Source organism: Phacochoerus africanus, chromosome 1, assembly GCF_016906955.1.
Source record: "Phacochoerus africanus isolate WHEZ1 chromosome 1, ROS_Pafr_v1, whole genome shotgun sequence".
Lineage (NCBI taxonomy): Eukaryota > Metazoa > Chordata > Mammalia > Artiodactyla > Suidae > Phacochoerus > Phacochoerus africanus.
In genome coordinates this window covers 133,247,769-133,271,655 of record NC_062544.1, presented here as the reverse complement: position 1 = coordinate 133,271,655, position 23,887 = coordinate 133,247,769, and the positions used below count along the sequence as shown (strand labels likewise).

Below are 23,887 nucleotides of genomic sequence, written 5' to 3'. Positions count from 1 at the left end.
AAAACACCTTAGTTTGCACCGAGAGACCATTTGCAGCGGGTGAGTTTGTATTTTTCCATTTCTGCTCCACTTTTTCCCAAGCCGCCTCCCGCCTTGTTTCCGACTACTTTAAACAACAACAAAAACCAGCACAAAAAAAAAAAAAAAAGAAAGAAAGAAAAAGAAAAAAGAAAAGAAAAAAAAAGAAAAAGAAAAAAGGAAAAAAATACTTTTCATCTCCAGGCTCCACGTGCATCTCCCCTAGCCCTCCCCAGAGGCAGCCCCTCTCTCTCCCCGCGTTGGGCCGGAGCTCAGGGGTGGGTGGGGGCTGCGCGCCGGCGCGGGCGTGGAGAGGACTCCGGTGGCGCCCGTACTCTTGGGTGCATTTCCATAAGTCAAAAGGGGTTGCGGGGGAGGGGGGACGGTGGCGGCGGCAGCGGCAGGGAGGAGGCGATCTCGCTTTCCCTTCGGCCCCTTCACGCCTCGTTCTGCGCTCTCCACAGTCGCCGCGGGGAGAGAAATCGATAAGCCCAGGCCGCCCGGCGCAACTTTCGGTGTCTAGCGTCGGGGTGCCTTCCGAGGAGCATGGCGAGCGCTGGGCCCGGGGTCGGGTCAGTTGCGGGAGGGGACGCGCGCCGAGCGCCTTTGGAGCCCAAAGTTTGGACTTGGAGCAAACTTTTTCCGTTCGCTCTTCGCTAGTGTTTGCCCCCCTTGGTGCCCCCGGGGCTTCGCCGCAGAATGACTAGGGACATCTGCGCCCTAGGCCCCGCGGCTGGGGACATCCGCGGTACCACGCACGCGGTGCCCCGAACTTGGCGGCGGGGGCACTCCTCCGACGCCCGCTGGGAGCCGGGAAAACTCAGACACAAACCCGCGCACCCCCAGTTAGACACGTACCCCCACGCGCGCTTGGCCGGGCCAAGCCAGCCTCCCCGCGAGGGGTCGGAGACCACGGTGGCCAACTTCGCGGGTGGGAGCTGGGAGTAGGGTGCGCTGAGGGGAGTCGCCGAGCCTGGATGCACTCCGCCGCACGCACTTTCTGGGTCTACTCCCCTCTCAAGCCTGGGGAACGGGGGGATTTCTCAAGCCTCAATTTATCCTGAGACGCGCGCGAGTCGCTGTGTCCCTTCGGCCCTGTCCTGGAGGCTGATGGCTCATGGCTCTCCGTCCTTCGGCTGCGCGCCGCCTTTCTCCCAAGCTCCCCTCGCTACATTCCTGCCCCGAAGAGAGGACTCAGCTGAGCCGGCAAGCCGGGCGTGCGTGCGCTTCGGGTGGGGACCGCGGTGGCGGCTCCGGGAGCCGAGGAGTTTGCCAGTTGCCGCCGGGTCGCGGTCATTCGCTGCTTCCGCCTCCCCTTCGCCCCCGCCTCCCGCCCCCCTCCTCCCTAGACACGGCCGCGCTCGGAAACTTTGATTCCTTTTCCTTTTAGGCCCTCGGCGAGCCCCCCTCCCCACCTGTTGTGAGCTCCGCCTTGGTCCCCGGAGACTGGCGGTGACACACGCGGACGCCGGGGAGCTCCTCGCCCAGAAACAAAGTCGCATGCCCCCCTCCCAAGTGTTTGCTTCGAAATCGCTGCGTGCAGCCACCCCCCCCCCCCCGCCCGTCTTGCCGAGCAGCTCCCGCCCCCCTGTGAGAATAAGGACTAAATAAACAGTTGTAACTTCAAACCTTGCGCCTGCGATCGTTTCCCTATCCCACCCCTTTCCCCCTTTCCTCCCCCCTCCTTTTTTGTTGTTGCAACTTTGTAAGATCCCGGGGAAGGTGCTGAGACTTTGGCTCGGGCCGATTTCCCGGTCTCGGAATCCTTGTAGGGAATCCCTGAGCCACATCCTCTCTTTCCTCCACGCGCGCTCGCCGGTCTTCCGAGCCCGCCACCCTCTCGGTCTTGGCCCCCCCAGCCTACCCACTTATCTCGCCCCCCTCAATTTCCCCCAACCTGCATTGAGAAGACTTGCTGAGGGTCGCCCCGGTTTCTTGTCGACCGCAGAACCCGAAAGTTTCCAAGAGGAAGAGAGCGCGCGGCGAACAAGCGGGCAAGGGGCAGCGGCAGCGGCGCCGCCAGGGACCATGGTGCTGCCGGCGCCTCCTCCGAGGGCGTGAAGGCGGCGCTCCCACTCTCCCCTCGGACTCCGCGGGTAAGTCGAGGCGGCCTTGGGCACCGGGGCGAGGACTGGGGCGGGTGGGGGAAGGGGCACCCTAGAGCTTCAGGCTGCACCCCGGGGCTTCTCTGCGCCCAAAGCCCCAACATGGGCGGTGCGAGCGCAGCGATCAGGCGTAGGAGCCAGGAATGTGCCCATCCTCAAGCCGGTAGGTGCTTCGAAATACTGGACTTTCTCCTCCCCCCCCCCTTTTTTTCCTAAATCTGAAAATCTGGAGATCAAAGTTTAGCAACGAGTATAAAGTGCTCCGATAAAATATGATGACATTCGTAGCTCCCCTTCTCACCCCACTCCCCCTTTTTATAACTATTAATTATTTCCAAGTCATTGTGTCCAAATACCCTTGCCGAGCTGATTACAAAGTGTATTGATTTAGTCTGGGCTCATCCTTCGCGTTCGTTTTCCTTTTTCTTTTGCTTGGCCAGAAAACCCGAAATGAAACTTATTTCTTCCTTTGCGCACCCCCCCATCCTCATCTGTGAAGCTTGAGCAGAATAATGAAATTAATATAAACACTTCATTTGGTTGCATTTGAGCTTTTCCAGCCCACTTCTGCGGGATTGGTGTTGCTCTCTTGTCCAGTCACAGGTATTTTCCAAGTTTGGATTTCCTTTTTTGTTTGTTGAATGTTGGAGGGCCATTCTGTATTCCCTCTGAAAGGAGTTTATACATTGAAACCATCTACGCTTTACCTTTCGTTTTTTTTGGAGGCTTCAGGATTTAGGGCTTGCACAACAGCTGAGCTGAGAAAACCTGAGGGATGTTTAAGGGATTTTTCTCTGGCTGAAAATATGTTGAAGAATATCTCCAAATTTTTACCTTTCATCTCCTTTCCCTCCCCTGGCCCCCCTCTCTTTTTTTCCACAGTGAGAATCAGTTTAGGGGAAGATGTCTTAACTAGAATTTGAAGAGAAATGCTGAGACTTCAGCTGTTTTCTTTCTGGTGTTATCCTGTATAATTGAGACACAGGAGTTGCTGTTATTTTCGGTTCCAGAGAGAAATGTATTGAATCTTTTTGAGAATTCCACTGGAGTTTTGATTCCCAAAGTGGAAAGACCCATCTCTTTGGGGCCTGGAAGGAAAATTGGGCTCACAGATTCAGAGATGAGGAATGAGTTTTTCACTCTCTGACTTTCCTGCTTGAAACATCTCATAATGAAAGAACATGAAAAATATTAAAAAAAAAAAAACTCATCTAGTTACCATTCAAAAGATGTAAGCTAAAAAATCTCAGTGTGGAGGGGGCATTTAACATCTTGCTACTAGCTGCATCTCCCTCCCCCCCCTTAGTCTTTGGATTAGTCATTGTATGAGAGAGAGAGAGAAAAAAAAAATCAGTTTTTTTTTTTTTTTGAAAAGTAAAGTAAACAGCCTCCAACTGCTGAACCTTGACAACCCAAATTAAGGAAGCAGGAGAGATCAAACAGAACTGCTGCTGTGTTGTTGTCAGGAGGTCTACATGGAGAACCCTGGACTATTCGATCAAGCAGCAAAGCTATATATTCACTAATGCAGAAATGGACCATTGCAAATGCTGATCTTTGTTGTGGAAGCAAAGGCTCACTTCGAAGGAAATACTCAGTCCCTCTTCAGGCAGCATTTGGGTTCTTTATAGATGCTGAGTAGTGAAATAAGTTATTATTTTTATAATGCATTCTTATTTATGAAGAGAATGCACCCAGAAAGGCATTAAAAGGAAATGCAGTCTTCCAGAGGCTGGCTGTCTTGCTACCCAGAACTGTGCCCTGGAATTCTTTTTACCAACATGAGACTCCTACACTGGAGTTAGATAACGTTTTCTCACATCAAGTTTAGAAGATCTGCCTTGTCAGGGAAGCCAAGGTTTTGTATGTGAGGGTTTAAATCTGATGTGAAGCTCAAAAAAAAAAAAAAAAAAAAAATTCCCTGGTGATGAAGTTTTGTGTCAGCCCACTCTTGGAATTTAAAGAGGCGAGAGGGAGCATTCTGCAGATTAGACATAACCTCTTTTTTTAGATTGACATTCAACATGACCATGTTGCTACTTTTATTCAAATTCTCTGTAACTTGTCCTTGCTTGTTGTCTAGGAAAATTTAACTGCTTTACATTTTTAAAGGGAGTAGTAACAGTAATTACTTTAGCATTTTGTTTTTACAGGTTTATCAAAGTATAATATAAGAAACATCGACTTTTCAAATTAACTGTCTCAAATTAAGGGGGTTGTATTGCTGGTGATGTCTGAAAGATTTTGTGTTTATATTTAAATCCTAGAGTATAAACTGTCTAACACTTTTTTTAAAGCTATAAACTCTCCCCAAATTAAATGTCGTTTTAAATTAAGTACAACAAAATAGCAAAGAGGACACATAAACGCATGGAAAAGAATAAAAATAATTATCATTTAAGAATTGCATTTTTAATTAACAAATGTTGATCATATAGTAAGCACTATGTTTTTTTAAGCCAGAATTTCATAACTAGAGTGCCTAACATGTTTCAAAGTCTGTAGCTTTTATTGGATATACCTTTTATTGTATCATTAAACAATGTGAGTTAAACATACACATGGATGCTATTAGGCAATTTTCTGCAATATGTAATGTTTTTAAAAAAGCTATAAATATTTTCTAGTTAAATCATTTGTACCAACAATAACAAAAGTTAACTGGGTTAATATTGAGCCTGGGCATGGCTTTCTGTTACTAAGTTTTTCCTTGCTTAAGACTCTACCCCGGGCCTTGTATATTTGCATTCGTAGTCTCTGTTGAAGTATATGTCTGTTTTCAGCAGATGTTTAAATCAACAGAAGAATTGTGATATTTCCTAAACAAATATATTTATACCACTGCATGTCCAATGCCTATATAAAGGAAGAGAAGGGAGAATAGAACAGATGTGACAACTTCTTTTGAACCCAGCTTCCTTTTTGCAACCAGTCTTATTGTGCTGTTTATTTGGTTTTCATGTTTTCTTTCAGACTCAACCTCACTTTTGAAATGTTATCTTGTAAAGATTCTGTACCCCCTCCCCCCAAATGTATGTGTTATTCACTTTAGGTGTTCTAAAGTACCAATTCCTTTTCAGTGGCCATGCCAGGAATATTTACAGGGCATTACAATGGTTCTGTCTTTTAAAAATAATTTCAGAAACACGTTAATAAAATTTAGATAGATTGCAGGCTGTCAGAAATAGTATAAATTTTGTTTATGATTCAGTTACTTTAAGGTACTTACATTAAAGAAACTCATTTAACCCCTGACTGAAGAGCATTAAGTGGGGAGGCAAGCCCTCCAAAGAGCTCCCACTGCCCTTTGCTCTCCCGATAATCTTAAATTACTACAATTTAATTGCAACTTCAAGGCCCTGAGCCTGAGCTGTTTCTTTAGGGCTGAAAAGGGGTTTCCAGAGCATAGCTAGATTTGCACAGGTGGTATTTTTGTTTTTTAAGGGAATTTTTTTTTTTTTGGCTTAGGGCTTTTTCTTTTCCCTTCTTAGCCTATTTTAGGTGTCATACTCCTTAATAGAATTCCGTCATAGTAAATGTCATTTTTGCTAAGCCAGCAGTATTGTTCTTTTTTTTAAGTATGTTTTTTTGGGTCAGGAGTATATAAAAGTCTCAAGCAAGGAGGGGTTTGTTTTCTAAAGAAAATAACCTTAAGAGACGCATCTGAATAGACAGGTGAGCTTTATACATGAGCCAACATACACTTTTACTATTCGTAGGAGATTTTTTTTTTTCTTTAGTTGATGGTAGTAATCCTACCAGGTGATCAAACACTGAATTTGTAAATCAAGCCAGCCAGCCAAGTGGGTTTGCAGTTGGGCTGGTGTAATTTCTAAACGGTCTTGCTTGTGCCTTGTTACGCTGGTCTGCAAGTCACTTGTGCTCTTCAAGGAGTCATCTTAAACTGATTTTTAAAAATATTTCTTTTCCTTGGTGCTTGGATGAATTAAGGTTAGAAGTGCCAACAACTAGAACGTCAGTAGGCTTGAGATGAGACGAATTCCTGAAACAGAGGAAAACCTAGCCAAATATGGGGTATTTTATGCATGACACTTACGTTGTGTCCCCCCCACTCCCTGGACCCACATAGTTTATTTCAACGCGCATGTGATGATGTGGTTAATGGAAATTAAGTAGATTTGGCTTGTGCTGCCAACCTAAAAATAAATGTTGTAAGGAATGTTTGATTTCAAGAAATGCTTTGGTTTTGCATCCCATAGATAATGTTCTTGCAGTAATGGCTACAAGGCTGGTATTCTGGAAGGAGGAAGTACAGTGGGGTAAAGTACATGGCAGTTGTGTACTCTGTTTCTTTAATTATTTTTATTAATTACATCCAGTTTGTGCTACAGGCATTTTTCGGGCCTTATTTGCAGGTCAGCTTCCATTCACAAGAAGGTTGTGCCAGAAGCTGTATCCTTTTCCTCACACTGTTACACCCAGTCCTGAAATCTCTTAACCAAATTAGCTTGAGGATGTCTCTGCAAGACTTGTTTTTCTTTTTGAAATCCCCCGACACCAGTTTTTAATATATGCCCTGCCTTGTGCACAACAGGTGTTTGGTAGTTATTTTATGGGATTTAACATGAGAAAAACATGTCCTACCTAGGCAGCCACTGAAAGAAGGAGCTGTCTGGAAGAAAGAATCTGGAACTCGAATAAGTATAGATGGATTTTTCCGTGTGACTCTCCCCAAGCTCTTTGGTTTTTATAAAGTGGGGGAGGGGCTCGATTTTGTGCCTCCATATTTGCAATTAAGTTGTAGTAATTTAAGATTATTGGGAGAGTGCAAAGGGCAGGGGAAGCTTTTTAGTGGTCTCATCATGATGCTTGAAGCTGCTCACACATGGGGTTAAATTAGTTTCTTCAGTCTGAGTACTTAAAGTAACTAAATCGTAAACAAAATTTATATTAGATCCTGACAACTAATAATCTATTTAAATTACATTAAAGTATCTAGACAAAAATTTAATTAAAGACAGAAGTACTGTCAAGCCCTGTAAATATCTTGACAGGTCTACTCACTTGGAACTGATATCACGAAATATTTACATATGTCTGGTGTGTCCGGGAACATCGTGTCAGTGCCTGTGCAAAGCTAATTGCGCTTTCTTTCTGAATCACATTTTTAATAAAATAGTTTTTTTTTTAATAAAGGAGTATGAATACGTACAAAATTGTGTTCAGGGGTTCTGTTTACTGTTTAGTTTTCAGGACCACTCATGGATGTGTTTATTTCCTCCAGTTGCTGCTAATTCAGACAAAAAACTGAAATGGAGGAATCATTGACTAGAAAGCTCATGTCATTCTGTTTTATTTCAACAGTTTGAAGATAGCAGAAGCTAGTGTCTTATATGACAGTTTACTGAAGGGGAAAATGGGCCCGAGTCTGGCATTATTGGGTCCTTGTTTTATATTAGAATAGATTTACTTGGGATGGAACAGAGATTTTTCTCCTGAATTTTCATTTTGGATACATATTTGTTTATTAGGAGCAAGTCAGGTGAACATTCACAGTTGGCCAGATTCTCTGATTTTAGCTAATTTTGTGTGATCGGCTTTATTGTTAGGATGCTGAATAACAGTTCCAGCATCAACTTAAAAAATAGAATTTTTCAGCTAGCCTTTTCTCCCTCCTGGTTCTACACTCGAGTCATAATGTCACTTTCCCTGGTCCCGGTTCCCTGTCTGTGAATTAGGGAGAGTTTTTAAGGTATGGTCCTTGAGCTTGGAGATCTAGCAGCACTGGGGCTGTGTTATTACTGAGACTTTTAAAGATATTCTTGATATTCTCAGGACAGTTATTGCAGCTTTTGGTGCGGGGGAGTGGTGTGACTTTTGCATGAGTTGCTCCTGTCCCAGAGCCTCTCCATTGAGTTGGCGATGCCCAATCAGAGATTTTGGAGGCTTCCTTTCCTGGGAACAGGTGAACACAGAGGTGGCAACCCATACTCATCGGTGATGTGGAAGAGGGCGGCTGGTGGTAGTAGTTCAGCGTGTTTCGGAGTCAAGTCCTGCCTCCCCTGCTTCCAGATCATTGTGTATGTCTGTGTGTGTGTTGGGGGAGATTTATTAAAATACACATGCTTCAGCCAGAATTCTTGCTGACTGACATGCAAATGTGCATTTTAAACAAACCTCCACTGGTCATTCTGATGTATACTAAACAGAGACCCAAGCACCAAGTGATTTATGCTCTGAAAGATTCCGGAATTGAAATCTTGATCTTCACTTGGATTTTACCGATGAATTTGTTTTGTTTTGAGACCTGTATCCTTTTTAATGTATTTGGATTTCTAGTAAGAATCAAAGCTGGTGGCTTTTAGACGGCACGAGGATTGGAATCACAGCAGGGCTGTTATTCCACACACAGACGTCATCATCACATTGCCACTGGATGTGCCCTATGGAGGGTGGGGCCAGCCTTTTCATTTTTTTTTTGAAAAAGCTCTCCCTGTCTGATTCTCATGCCCACCAGAGTGGGAGAACTGGGCTCCTCAGTGATCAGAAATGGAGGAAAGCTTACAGCTCTTCTTAAGGGTTTCACTTGACTGTTTGGACTTCATGAAACCTAAGAAAGGAATACAGGTTTCCTTTTCAGAGTCCAGCACTAAAAGAAACATTAGATTCTTAGAGAAATAGGGGAAGAACAAGAGCCTCACAGTTTCACTGAGTGGTAGGAACAATGTGGAACATGGGTAGTTTTCACCAAGTACCAGACATTTCTTTTCAAATTCTGCCTTGCTTGCATCCGTGTTTCCAATGGGCGTTGTCACATTGTAGCTACCAATTAGTGTCAAATGGCTTTCTGGGAATTTTTTTTTTCTCTATTTCATCTTAATTTAAAAATCCGAACTGTTTACCCACTAGATTAACCCTGCTGGTATAAGTATGTGGATTTCCCTAGGCATCTTGGGAAATTCTCTATCATTGTGCGTAATGGGACCTGCAGGATTATTGATGGAAGTAGCCTCGTCAAGGATGCCACACAAATAAAGCAAGCGGAACCCTAAGACAAATGCACCCTCCAAGATTATGAGATAAAGGAAGAGAAAATGCTAAGGAGGCTTGTTTAAATATTCAGGGCTTCAGCTAAAGATCTATCCACTAAGATCAAAAGAGTTATTTAAATAAAAGTTGTGTAGACATTTTTCGTCTGTATTAGTGATGTGCTTTTTGAAGTTACCCAGCAGTAAAGTGTTTGTCCAAGAGGCCCTCACCTAAAATAAAAATTTTTTTCCACTTGACTTTGGGTGCAGTTTGATTTTAATAGGTAGCCAAAAGTTTGCAATTGTTTTTTATGTTTAGAACTTCACAGTTGCTTTGGCTCTCGATTTGGGGGGCATTTGGAATATTCCTGTAATACAGAGTTTTTTAATTTCTGTTAAGACCCTGAAGTGCTTAAAAAATACCTCTGATGGGCCCGGTTTTTCAAATGAGAGTGTATCTAACCTCACATAAAGGATTTCTATAAAAGATGAAAAATGGAACTGATGGGAAAAAATAGAAGGTACATTGTAGAGGCCACGTGGTCTTTCTACTTCTGTCACCAGTGGGTAAAATCTATAGCATGATGTTAAATCACTCCACCTTGTTTGTTGAAAGGGTGTTAATCATTTCATTAAGAAAGGTTAAGTAATCAACTGATTTATCATTAGGGAATCAGTGACAGGCCCTAACGTATTAGAGAAATTTTCTAATAGAAACTTTGCTGTGTTTGACGATTGGGCAGGAAGCTAGTTGAACCTGGAGAGGGGAGGGTGGGGCCTCTGTAGAGACTATATTGCTGTCCACATGTAACTGTCAGTTATTTTGGGGAAGATTATCTCTTCCCATAGCAAATGGTTCAGTCTCAGGTTTTCTTTCATGGCCTTCGTCAGGCGTGTTGTTGCAGACCCACTGTTCTGTGTGCCTTCTCCAGGCTTAGGAAGGGTTCAGCCGCTTGAATGTGTTCACCTTATTTTCTAAATAATGGCTTTTGTTGCAGTGTGATGCATGTTGACAGTAAACGCACCGTGGTAACTTGGGTAAGCTTGCAACAAATTCTTATACCTGTAGGAGCACGCCACCCTCGCCGCTCACTGGGGTGCTTCTCCCTTTTGTCCCACTGTCCTCCTGGCAGCGGCAGCACAAGGTTTCAATGTTTTGGGTTGAGGATGGGCATGGGGTGTGGGGGAGTCAGCTCCCCTTCTGGCCAAACACGGATCTTTCTCTTAGACCCCTCTGTCCCCAGACCATACACAAAGTGTGGTTCTAGCTGCTTCTTCCCGAACACTACTGGGGGGAGCGGAGCACCTTTTAAGGATTTAAAAAATCCTTAAAGTGAGCTCTCTTTTCTGTATTTGTTGTTGTTTATTTCAGTCAGGAAGCAGGACAGTCTTTGTCACTAGCTAGAGAAATTATCTCTGGGTCAGAGAGGACTTACTTTGCCATGGTGGAGGACCGGAGTGCAAGGCATCTTTAAGGTCGTCATAAGCACTTTTGGAAATGGTGCAAATGGATTTTATATTGGGATGCGGGGCTCTAGTCTTGTAACAGGTGCCTCAGTTGTTGAATAAAAAGCGATGCCTTGGCCTCAAGCACTTTGATCTTTGAGTTGAGAGCAATATTTGAGGAAGGAAAGCTGGCAGATATTTACAAGCTCTTTCTCTAAAACGACACGCTTATAGCTTGCCACTTTTATTATGAAATGTGTAAGACAACAAGACGATGTAATTCAGAGAATAATTCAGTGAGCATTCATGTACTTGCAGCTCAACCTCAGGAAGAACACACTTCTGATCCAGGTTGTAGAGGCCCCTGGCATGTCTTACCCCTCCCCCGCTTCTCCCCTGGAGGTGCCCTCTCCTCTCAGCTGCCTGTCTCCCATCCCATGGCTTCCTTTATACTTTTAACACGTATGCATGTGTATTTTCCCCAATACAGAGTTTTCTTCTGCTTGTTCAAGATGTATATTGATGATACCCTCTTGTCTGTGTTCTTTAGTAACTTGCTTATTTGGTTGTTTTTGGTCAGTAAGTAAAAGTCATTGATGTGCATGCATGTGGCTGAAATTTATGCATTTTTCCATGTGAACCTTTTGAAGTGTTGAATATTAATTCATGACAAGCTCTTTACACTTGAATTTAAAACCCTGCAGCGTTCTACAGTTCCGTACATTGAAAATGTAGGATTGAGGTAAAACCATCAGTCCTGACTCCATCTTCATAATGTGTGCATTTGCCAGTGTGGTGTTTTGTTTGTTTTATTTTGCTGGGTTTTTTTTTTTTTTTTTTTGAGGGAAAAACTTTAAAGTGAAACATTTACCAGGGAATGTGATTTAAAAAAATAATATATCCAGTGGCTGATCTCTTACATTTAAGGAGGAGAAAAAAAAAGATGAGGCCTTCATTTGAAGGAGCCTAGCCATTTTCTCATTCTTATTTTAAAGGCTCGGCTTAGAACTTAACAGTTACATATGCAGGATAGCAAGTTAAAAAGCAATGTTTAATTAACAGGCACTTTATACTTCACTATCCTTGGTATGATAGAGGCACCTTGTTCTTCAGTGGAGAAAGGGACTTCTGCATATTTTCAAGGGCTGGCATCGTGATGGTAAGAAAGCCACATAAATAAAGATATACTTAGATGAAAATCGGAACATGTTTTTAAAATAGTGTGTGTCTTCTTTCAGCTCTGTTATCAAACTTGCTGCATAAGCCAGAGCTGGTGCTCTGTGATTATGCTAATGACCAAAAGAATCGATGATGTGGAACTAGATGAAATCAGTGGTATAATCGGAGAGAGTTATCAGGGTTTTTTGTCATTAAATATTAGTGATAAATAATACACTGTTCATCTTGAGTAGAGAGAACATATTTAATTCTGCTGTGTACAGAGTTTCGATTTAGTTAGGCTCATTGCTGAGTAAAATGATCATCTTTTGTGATTTAAGAGGAAAGATAAAAGGCATTTGTGTCAGCATGGCCGACCGACTCGGGCCATAGAAATGTTTACCTTGACCAGCCAGGAAAGGTTGGAAAAACTTTTTTTTCCTCCCTCCTCCTAGGCAACTTGGATATTTGTACTGACATTTTATTAGGAATATCAGATACTCAGTAAATAGCATAAATGACCCGGGATGTTAAACAATATGAGTGTAAAGGTAGATAGTGTTTCCCTCAAGAATTGAGAAAAATATAACAAAAGGGGAATGTTTGGACAATGCTCTTTTTAAAAGATGGGTGTGTGTTAAACAGGGACCATTAGAGTCAGTGTTACCCATTAAACACTGGCTTCAATTTTAAAATTTTTTGGAGTTTCTCATAACAAATAAAGTTATACTTGGTAATGGTTTATTTAAGGAGAAGTCATACTTGTAACTTAGCATCTTTTTCCAGGTTCCTGAAACCTTGTGGGAAAACACTGGCGCTGCCTTCTTTGTTGCAGAGGGGTTTCCAATGCAACTGTCCCAAAAGACACACTTTCCTGAGCGGTGTCCGCAGTTGTTTTACTCCTGCACAGCAGTACCAAGTGATAAGAGAGAAAATAAAAGAGTAATTAGCTATGTTTTATAGGATGTAAAGACAGGGCGATTGAAGTCTATGAAAGAAGAAAGTCAGATCGAAGGCCGATGTGATGTAATTTTTTTTTATGTGCTGTAAAAATGGTCTCTTCCTAGGAGAGGTTCCCAGCCTGACTCACACCAGCCGTATTCTGCCATTTTCCTGCCCGTGTCCCTGTCCATCCGTGTTGGTTCTTACCAGCCGTACCATCTGCCCTTCCAGCGGTGGCCTTCTCTGCGGGAAGACAGGCCAACTGGGTCAACTTTTGTGATCTGGCAGATGTCCACTAGGAGCTCAGATCAGGCCAGGCTCATTTTTATGTGTGTCCCAAGCCAAGATTTCAACTTGGTGAAAGACTGTGGAATTTATTTCCCAAAGCACTGCCCAAACTCTGTTCTTTTTTTTTTTTTTCCTTCAACTGCCTCCTTGGGCTAAGATGATCGCTTAATGCTCTTAATTATTCTGGATCTCCCTGTCTTTTCGAACACCTGTTCATAATTCAGATCACGGGTGGTCACAGAGCCTGGCTCACCACAAGCCTTCTCCTCCAGCATGGGAAAACCCCAAGGATCCTGACCAGGTACCGTGTGGTAGGGGTGCTGAGTGGAGGCTTAAAAAGGATGAAACATTTCCCTTGAACTTCCACTGTGCCATGGAAAAGATCCTTCATCGCTGGGTTGGGATGAATCTGACAATGAATATCTCAGAAACAATGTTTTAAAAAATAAACTCTGGGGTTCCCGTCATGGCGCAGCAGAAACAAATCCGACTAGGAATCATGAGGTTTTGGGTTCAATCCCTAGTGTCGCTCAATGGGTTAAGGATCCAGCTTTGCCCTGAGCTGTGGTGTAGGTCGCAGATGCAGCTTGGATCTGGCATTGCTGCGGCTCCGATTTGAACCCTAGCCTGGGACCCTCCATATGCCGCGGGTGCGGCCCTAAAAAGACAAAAAGACACACAAAAAAATAAAATAAAAAACAAAAAAATAAACTCTCACTCATTTCCGATGGGGTAAGAAAATAGTTCAGTCACTTTGGAAGATGGTTGGGCAGTTTCTTAGAAAACCAAACATACTCTTACCAGGCGATCCAGCAGTCACTCTCCGTTTTTATTCAAAGCAGTGGAAAACTTAGGTCCACTCAGAAACCTGCCTGTGAGTGGTTACAGCAGCTTTGTTCATAATTGCCCAAACCTGGAAGCAACCAAGATGTCCTTCAGTACGTGAATGCATCAGTAATAACTCTGGTGCATCCAAACAGTGGAATATATTCAGCAGTAAAAAGAAACGAGCTGTTAAGCCGTGAAAAGAACGTGGAGGAACCTTACATACATATCACTAAGTGAAATAAGCCAATCTGAAAAGGCTACATACTGTGTGATTCCAACTATATGACATTCTGGAAAAGGCAAAACTTGGAGACAGTAAAAAGATCAGTGGTTGCTGAGGTAGGGGAGGGAGAGGCGAACAGGCAGAGCAGAGAGGAATTTTAGGGTAGTGAAAATAAGCTGTATGATACCATAACAGCAGGTACGTGTCATTGTACATTTGTCCAAACCCATAGAATGTACAGCACCGAGAGTAAACCATAATGTTGTAATGTAAACCATGGACTTGGGGTGATAGGGTATGTTGTGTAGATTCACCTGCTGTAACCAGTGTACCACTCTGGTGGGAGAGGTTGATGATGAGAGAGGCTAGGCGTGTATGTGGATGTGTATGGGAAGTCTTGTTACCTTCCCCTGCATTTTGCTGTAAACCTTAAACTGCTCTAAAAGATAAAGACTTGGGAGTTTCCACTGTGGTACAGTGGGTAAGAATTTGACTTCAGTGGCTCAAGTTGCTGCAGAGGTGTGGGTTCCATCCCCAGTCCCATGCCATGGGTTAAAGGATCCAGCGTTGCCGTGGCTCTTGTGTAGGTCACAGCTGCAGCTCAGATTCAGTCCCTGGCCTGCGAACGTCCATATGAGACATTAAAAAAATTTTTTTTAAAAGCCTTCCTGGAGTTCCTGTCATGGCTCGATGGTAATGAATCTGACTAGTATCCATGAGGATATGGGTTCGATCCCTGGCCTCGCTCAGTGGGTTAAGGATCTGGCATTGCTGTGAGCTGTGGTGTAGGTTGCAGATGTGGCTTGGATTCCCTTTTGCTGTGGCTGTAGTGTAGTCTGGCAGCTGCAGCTCTGATTCAACCCCTAGTCTGGGAATCTCACAGGTGCAGCCGTAAAAATAAAAAAAAATTATTCCTGCATTGTATAATATCCATTACCATTATCCATCTCTATATCTTTTTAAAGAATATGTAGTCTTTCTTTCTCTTTTCTCCAGCCAAGTGATCATTAAAGTTTCTTGTCAGAATAAGGAAGCACTTGCTCTTGAGACTTGGGGTATTAGTGGAGGAATGTCTTAGGCTGCTCTGACCCCCAGAGTGGGGACCTGTGAGAGCTGCAAAGGACCTCAGTGATGGACTGAGCCCAGCCATGCCTTTATCTGTGAGGCGACTGTGGTTCAGTGAGGGGAACCTACTTTTTACTAAGACAGGCACTGGGATCAAATCCAGCCTTGTCTCCCACAATAGCATCCATCCTTATGGATTGGATTTACATACACATGTGAGTGTAGACAGCTGCTTTGGCACACGTATCTAAGTGTGTGTGTTTGTGTATGTATTTGTATTTAAAACCCCACAGCATACAAATGATGCTCCATATACCTTTTTTAAAAACATGCTTTTATTCCACACTATATCCCGGATATTTTGTGTATCAAAAATCTTCTTCTGTACAGTTGTTAATAACTACATGCATACCTCATTTTATTGTACTTCGATTTATCGTGCTTCCCTGATGCTGCGTTTCTAACGATTGGAAGGTCTGTGGCGACTCTATGTCAAGCGAGTCTCAGAACCTTTTCGCTAAAGGCATTTGCTCACTTTATGTCTCTGTGTCACATTTTGGGAATTTCTTGCCATATTTCAAACTTTCTATTACTGTTGTATTTATTCTGGTGGATTTTGACCAGTGATCTTTGTTGTGACTACAATGAAAAGATTATGACTCGCCAAAGCCTCAAGTACTGGGCAGCATTTTTTTTAGCAATAACGTATGTTAAATTGAAGGTTATGTACCTTGTTTTTTTAGACACAATGCTCTTGCACCGTAGGCTCCATGTGGACATAGCTTTGATATACACCAGGAAACTGAAAACTTTTTGACTTGCTTTATTGTGATGCTTGCTTTATTTCAGTGGTCTGGTACTGATCCTACACTGTCTTGGAGGTAACGCCTGTACTTGGCCTTCCAGCATATGCATTTGTATTTTCTTCCTCTGTGAAGAGACCCTGTTTGAGGACAGCACCATCAGGACCAACCTGCGTCTTTGATGTTTATAACAAATGTGAGACCAAGAATCCAGTACAGGCCTCTGGAGCTATTAGAACTGTCTCTGGGTACATATGTTATACCTCCGTGTGCCTGTGCTTGGGAGGGGTGTATTGCATTGTGAATGAAATAGGGTAAGGTTGATGGTCTGTTAGTGGTTCAGATTGTCTCAGTCCTTCCTTGTTAGAAATGCACTGGTCCCATCCTTGCTCCATTAAACCCACTAGTGACATCTTTGCTCTTCTGTAGGTTCTGAACAGTCGGTTGTACGGAGCACATGGGATTCACAGGTTGGAACATGGATTAGGGGTGATGTGAAGACATGTATGCTCTGTGTATTCAGTATCAACTTTGGAAAATCTACAACAGGAGTTCCTGCTGTGGCTCAGCAGGTTAAGAACCTGGCTAGTATCCATGAGGACGTGGGTTCAATCCCTGGCCTCGCCCAGTGGGTTAAGGATCCAGCATTGCCACAAGCTGGGGCATAAGTCACAGACACGGCTTGGATCCGGTGTTCCTGTGACTGTGGTGTAGGCCTCAGCTGCAGCTCTGATTAGACCCCTAGCCAGGGAACTTCCATATGCCATAGGTGTGACCCTTAAAAAAAAAAAAATAAATCTATGACAACAACAATGCCAAGTTATCTAGACTGTAAATAGCCCATGAAATGTGTTATCTGCAAAAAAAAAAAAAAAAAAAAAAAAAGTAGACGTAAAATCCCAGGCTCGTGTAGCTTTTGAAAACTCAAAGAACAAACAAAAAGTGGGAGTACACCAGCTGTCTGATTTGTGGGACCCAGTGCAAAATGAAAATGTGGGATTCCTTGGTAAATATTAAGAATTTCAAAAAGGGGACAATAGAACTTTAAACCAAGTCATGGCCTTTCAGAGCAGGGGGCCTTTTGTAGTCACACCCCAGGAAGCTGGCCCTGCTTGGAATTCACACACTGGAAGGGCTTCACTGTTTTGCAACAGGAGGATGAGGACAGGGCTGGGGCAGGCATGACAGGCTGTGGCCCTCCTATGCCACCCACTCGGAGATCTTGGCTTTCTCTCCATGACTGAATCCAGATTGGGCTGTAAATTTCTTTTAAAGCACATTCTTCTTTCTGGGTTGTAAGATCCATTGAGTGTAAAATATCAGTCTCCTCTGAACATTTTGCAAGGTCCTGTGATGGAAGCTAATCCTGTTCATGGTGGTTTTTGCTTTTCCTTCGTCTATAAGCTGGTTCAAGTCCTACTGGGTTGGAAGAAAAGAATGGATTTTTTTGCTGGTAGTACCAAGTTTTAGAATTTCGACAGAATTGAAGGACTCTGGAATGTTTTACCTTGGGCCAGGTAGTTTTTGTTCTCTCCTGAAATATGCATGGATCCTCTGCCCCTCGGTCCTCTGGGCATCCTGAACCGAGCAACTGAGCCTTAGGGACCCGGATTCTTAGTGGTAGCAATGGTGCTAGCCTTTGGATTGACAGGAAGCATAAATAAGCAAATATATATGCAGAGCATTTACCAGAGCTTTGGGCTTGTCCTAAACACTTGAGTTTTGGTGATAGTTTATTATTCATAAGAATGATTCTTGGTACTTGAAGTGGTTTATTAGAACTGGGTTTTGGCAGTTCACTCCCTCCTTTCTCTTTAAAATGTGTGATAGGAGTTCCTGTTGTGGTTCAGTGGTAGTGAACCCGACTAGTATCCGTGAGGACATGAATCCAGTCCTGGCCTCACTCATGGGTTAAGGATCCAGTATTGCCATGAGCTATGGTGTAGGTCAGAGATGCAGCTCAGGTCCTGAGTGGCTGTGGCCATGGTGTAGGCTGGCAGCTGCAGCTCCAATTTGACCCCTAGCCTTGGAACCTCCGTATGTTGCGGGTAAGGCCCTAAAAAAAAAAAAAAGATAAAAAAAAGTGTGATGATAAGTTCCCTGATGGCCCAGTGGTTAAGGTTTCAGCATTCACACTGCTGTGGGGTCAGTTTGAACCCTGGCCCAGGAACTTCTCTGTGGCATGGGTACAGCAAAAAAAAAAAAAAAAAAAGAAAGAAAAAAACACACGTAATAACATGAGTTGGGTCGATTTGAAAACTTACCTCCCTTGCTTTCTTGCTTCCTCTAACTTTTCCCCACTTTTCTCCTCGCACTGGCCTGTGCTCCCCTCTTCCCATCAACCTTCACAATAGCTCTTCCTGACACAATGGCACTTTGAGGGGACTCTGAATGCCCAGAGGAAGTGTTGCAAGCTGACACAGAGGCCATTTCTGGGAGCCCAGGGCGAAGGCGTGTGTGTGTTTTTCTGGGCAGAGCTGTGATGGGTTTGTTAGGAGCACCCATGGGCTAGGCTTGGGGAGGGACTCTCTATGTCTTTTTATCCTTTTTTAGGGTGCTAAATGTTGCCAGAAGCAGGGCGGCACCAGTGTCTGCCTACCGCCTTCAGGAGGATGCTCTTTCAGATGCAACTGCTGGCCCGGGGCTTCTTCTAGAGTGAAGAGCATCAGCCTCCCCACTCGAAGGTCTGGTCCGGAGTGAGGAAAGGAGGGGAAAAGGAGTTCTGGTAGCAGATGCCCTGCCAGTCCCCAGTCACCCTGACCGTCTCAGGGTGTGGACATTAGAGCCTTCTTATCTGGTTATTTCCCAGATTGCCTGTTAAATTGTCTCTTCACAACAACCTTAATTTTCACACTACAGGGACTGGAAATGATACTTTAGTTGGGTCAAACGTTAGACTACACAAGGGTTTTATAGTCAGGTTTGGGATTTGAATGTGTTTACGCAGCCCGTCTGTATTATTTTTCCCTGGCAAGGTGTCTGGTGTTTCATTCCTAGGGGAGCCACCCAGCCGCTCAGGACGGCTCACCACGTACAAACCAGTTATTAACTTGTAATCCACGCACCGTTGTCAACGTCTCTATTTCCCCACCTCGGCTAGGATGGTTGGAGAATGAGCTGGCGGTGCACAGAGCGGATTGAGAAGAGGGACCGCACATGTGCCAGCTGATTCCCCGCAGTGATCACGAACCATGTCGCCTGAGCTGTTTCCCATCCATGGAGCCACACCTGTGAACGCAGATGCAGATGCACCCGGGCTTGGTCAGGATTTTTAACTGTCTCCTTCGTGGTCCGTGGGCCATGTGAGCGTGCAGGACCTTGTGCGTTTCTTAGAGATTAGATCAAGTAGACTGGAGAATGAAGGTATTTTAGTGATGTGCATGCAAGTAACACCTGGATGCATTCATTCAATGACTTATCCCTCATTTGTTCACTTTTTCACCCATTTGTTCATTTATTGACTCCACGTGGCTGCTAGGCTAGAAAGTGTTACTGCCCCATCCCCTATGCCCCTAGCTTTTTTTTTTTTTTTTGCACATTTTCAGTTAGATGTGCTAATACAACATCATTTAGACTTCCAAATGTCATTATTCACAGAGATCGTTGTCAACAAGCTTATGAGATTCATCTTGTTCCACCTTTTATTTACGAAATACACTGCCGCCCTGAAGCCAGTGAGTCATCTCTGCACATATTTACCATTTCTGTAACAAATACGACTTCCAGCTGCCTTTTGATTATCAAGACTCTACTAGGTAGGAGACCAAGTAGAAGCTGCCGCCTTTTATTTCTAGCCTGAGCACTTAATTAAAACCTGACAGATTGATTTTTCTATTAGGCCAGAAGGCAGGTGTCGTCTTGCACAATTCTTGATTTGAATTTCCCATTGAGTCTCTTTGGCTTCTCTTGGTCACCCCTCCACCCCCTGCCCCAAATTCGTGTATTTGGTGAAGACTCTTTCACACTGTAGATTTTATATAATGAATTGGTAAAAAGCAAAATAACATATCTTAATAGTAAATTTATGTTACAGAGATACTGCTAGGGAATTGCTTTCATGTCTGCTCTAGTCCTGGCATCTCCAGGGATTGCTGTCCTTGGGTGATGCTGAATGGCAGGCCAAAGTCCAGGAAGCTTTCTTACCCTGTTTTCACCCCTCATGCTCCACCAGGGACAGAGTGGCAGAGGCATTGTTGACCACAGTACTGAATCCCTTGGTGGATGATTTGATTTCTTCCCTTTCCATTTCTCAATGTTCATCCTCCCCAGTTGGTATAGAACTAACTTCCTGAAAGGACTGTTGCTCTGTTCACTGAAATATAAATCTCTATTTACACATTTTTATTTATTTATTTTTATTTTTTTGTCTTTTTGTTGTTGTTGTTGTTGTTGCTATTTCTTGGGCCGCTCCCGAGGCATATGGAGGTTCCCAGGCTAGGGGTTGAATCAGAGCTGTAGCCACCGGCCTACGCCAGAGCCACAGCAATGCGGGATCCGAGCCGCGTCTGCAACCTACAGCACAGCTCACGGCAACGCCGGATCGTTAACCCACTGAGCAAGGGCAGGGACCGAACCTGCAACCTCATGGTTCCTAGTCAGATTCGTTAACCCCTGCGCCATGACGGGAACTCCCACATTTTTTTTTTTTTAAAAAGATTCTGCAAAAGCCAGTTTCACTCTAGTGATAAGGAGTTTCAGTAATGCTAAGGACACTGTCCAGGTAGGTGGCGAAGGTTACGGGTGTACCCAGATCATGATCAGTGCCATCTGGTTGTTGGTCACACTGTGACTTGGCGGTTAAGGGCAAGGAGTCTGGAGTTTGACAGATTTGGGTATACAGAGGCTTTTCATACTTATTGGGTGACTTCAAGCCCATTAACCTTTCTAATTTACCTTCATCTGTCATAAATGGGTGTGTGTCTGTCTGTATGTAAGAGGACGTAATAATAGAAATCACTTCATTTGTTCTCTGGATTAATGAGGAAATACAGGTAGAATGTGATGCATGGTGCCTAGCAAATATAGAAAGGAGCTTTATGCATGTAGGCCCTCATGATAATGACTGTTCTCTCTATTGGCTAAAAGTCACATTAAATAAGTAAGATGATTCAAGATGTGGAAATTTGTGGAGATCGCTAAAAAGTGGAAGGAGGCATACTTCCCCGACATGGAGTGAGTCTGAACCTCAGGTTAATTACCTTGTTGTGTTTTGGGGTTTATGTTGATTGTGTTGGTTTGGCCACTTCGCTTTTGAATAAGCTCCCAAAATAGGGTTGTGTGTGGTGTTTTTATTTGTTTCTGAAATTGGTGCAGGTGCAGAAAACAGGAAGCGAAACCTTAGGCGGCCTGAGGGAGCCTCATTCAAATTGTGCCAGGCAGGTATAATACACAAATGTTATCACCTTACTGATAATCTGGCACGCTGTGAGTATTCCACGTGCCATGCGGATTACAGAGAGTGAAGTCATACTGCAGTTTGGCACCAAGTTGCCTGGCTCCTTAGGAGAGGGAGGAAAGCCTTCATTCTTATGCTCAGAGACTGCGTTGAGCACAGTGATATGCCTTCAGAGGCCCAGGATTGCAGGTGCCGTGTTATTCATTAGCACTTCATGTTATCTTTGAGGCTCCACCTCTTGGGAGCAGGCAAGGTACCTTTCATAAGTGGACTGGCACCATGTCTCTGGCGTTTAAAAGTTTACTCTGGATGTGAGAGGACGTTACATTATTACCCCATATTCTGACACATAGAAAAATTTGAATGGCTAGAATACCAAGCTTTCCAAATGTTTTTGGATAGCCCCATGTTAGTATCTAGAGAGTGTTGTTTCTTGCGGCTTAATTTGCTGCTTTATCCTGGAGGGTTTAGGGAGAGACTGTGGCTGCCTTGCCTGCATGGTAGGGAAGGTCTCTCTCTTTCTCTTTGGCCAGATGCTCATCTTGGCCTGTTGTGAGCCCTTCAACTTGCATCAAGTTGGATAAAGTTTGCCCAGCTTGGCCTGGAGGAGCTGCTCCATATGTACTTCTTTGTTGAACTCAGAAGTGGAAGGTGCCCATCCAGTTCCTGCTTTTGGTACAAGGATATCTTAAATAATTTCACTAATCCTGTGGCAGACACAGCCAGAGCCTTCAGAGCTGTTCCCGAGTCTTCTGCTTGGCTGGAATTTTGTTTCTTCTTCTTGAGCTTGATTCTTTGCTCTGTGGCCACAGTCTCAATCTCTCTCTCTTTCTCTCCTTAACATACACACACACCCTCATGAGTCTGTTACTGCCTCATTTTGCACAGCCATCCCTTCTGCTTCCTTCATTTCCCCAACCTTACTCTGCTCACATCCCGTATTTTCTAGAAAAGGCATCTGCCAGAGGCATCATTCCTCTCTTCCTTTTGTTCCTAAAGGAAGGGGTGGGATTGGGGCTGGGGCAGAGGAACTTCTTGGTTGGGAGGGAATACCAAATAAAAGGAGAAACAGAGATGAAGGAATGTGGCTAGATCACATATATGTGGGGCCCCGAGTCATTGTTCAGGTTTCTATTTGAGGAAGACTCTGCTCTGCCAATAGAAAAACCAAATCATTCCATTACTGACATGCATGGTCTCTGAACCAGACCGAACAAGCTCGAGTCTCAGTGTGGTTTCTTAGTGTTTAGTGATCTTGGGTAAGTTTCTTACTCTCAGTTTGCACTTCTGTAAAATGGTCTGGTGATGATAATACTAGAGATGTTGTGATGATGATTCTCATAATGCCCAATATCTGGCTTCTGCTAAACCTTCAGAGAAAGTTGGCTAATATTGGCCCCCCTATTATTCTAATGCCTGGAGGCAGCAGTTCCATTGTGTGTGGTTGAGAATCCAAGCCAGTGCTTAGTGCAGTGAATACTGAGTTAGGCAGTCTGCTTCAACCCCCCAGCCTTGGTACTTAAGAGCTGTGACCTTGGACAAGTTATTAAACATTTCTGTGGTTCAGTTTTCTTACCCACAAAATAGTGTGATAGTACCTACCCAGTAAGGCTGGTGGAGAGAATTAGATAGGTTAATACATGTAATTCACTGGGAATAGGGCAGAGTCTAGAAGACGTGGCGTTCCCAGTAAATCATAGGAGCTACTGTGGTTCTCTTGATCGTGCCCATGGTGACTTTTATTACCCCTTTCCTATCCAGGCAAAAACAAGCATTGAGAGGATGCATGTAGAACTCTTTCAAATCCTCCCATTTCTTGACAGCCAGGGGGCAGACACCCAAAACTGAGCCTTGGTTGGAGAGTCTTGGTTTTAAACCCAAACTCCTATCATCAGGCCTAAACATTTGGCCCCTTATCCTTTTCGCCTGGGATGGAGACACATGGAAATAGTTTGTAGCAGTGGGGTATCAGGCCTTGGTTTGGCAAGTGGAGGATGAAAAATGTTTACTTGCTACTTGCCGTAACTTATTTGCATTTTCCTTCTTTTTTTTTTTTCTCCACTCTCTAGGAGAAAGAAAAAGCAAAACTGATATGGGAATATATTTTGGCAATTTCTTGAGTTAGCAGGGTAGTGAATGAAAATACTTCACAAGCCACATAGTGGTACTTGATGATGACGACTTTCATAGAATAGAATTTGACTTGCCCTTGATGTGTCTGAGGCCACATGTAAAAGGCTCATCAGCAAATGGGAGCTCAGCAATAGCCAGAACTCTCAAAATGCTTAGTGTGTGCAGGCACTATTGTAATGCTTCATATGTGTAATTCTTTCTATCCTTGCAACAACCTTTCATCTCCATTTTATAAATGAGAACATTGAGTTGCAGAGAGATTAAGAGCTTGCCGAGAGTCACGTAGTTAGATCTTTCCTATTTCACCTAAAATGCTGTAGAGAATCTGCAGGTCATGGTGGCAAGAGACCTTAGCCACCATTTGGTTCAGTTGACTGATTTTTTGGGGTAACAGGTTTATTGAGATATAATTCATAAATTTGCCAGTTTACAGTGTATACTAATTTACAGTTGTGGTTTTTAGCACGGTCACACAGTTGTATAACCATTACCAC

At 43.8% G+C, this 23,887-nt stretch overlaps 1 protein-coding gene across 3 annotated transcripts in view; it reads left to right on the top strand.

Annotated features, from left to right (window-relative positions):
- The first annotated feature begins 1,984 nt into the window (after positions 1-1,984).
- FOXP1 (forkhead box P1) overlaps positions 1,985-23,887 on the top strand; it is a 620,675-nt gene continuing 598,772 nt past the window's right edge. For all 3 annotated transcript variants that reach the window (XM_047779137.1, XM_047779155.1, XM_047779131.1), the window contains exon 1: positions 1,985-2,114. The gene's annotated coding sequence lies outside the window, so the exon portion shown is untranslated. The remainder of the gene's footprint in view (positions 2,115-23,887) is intronic.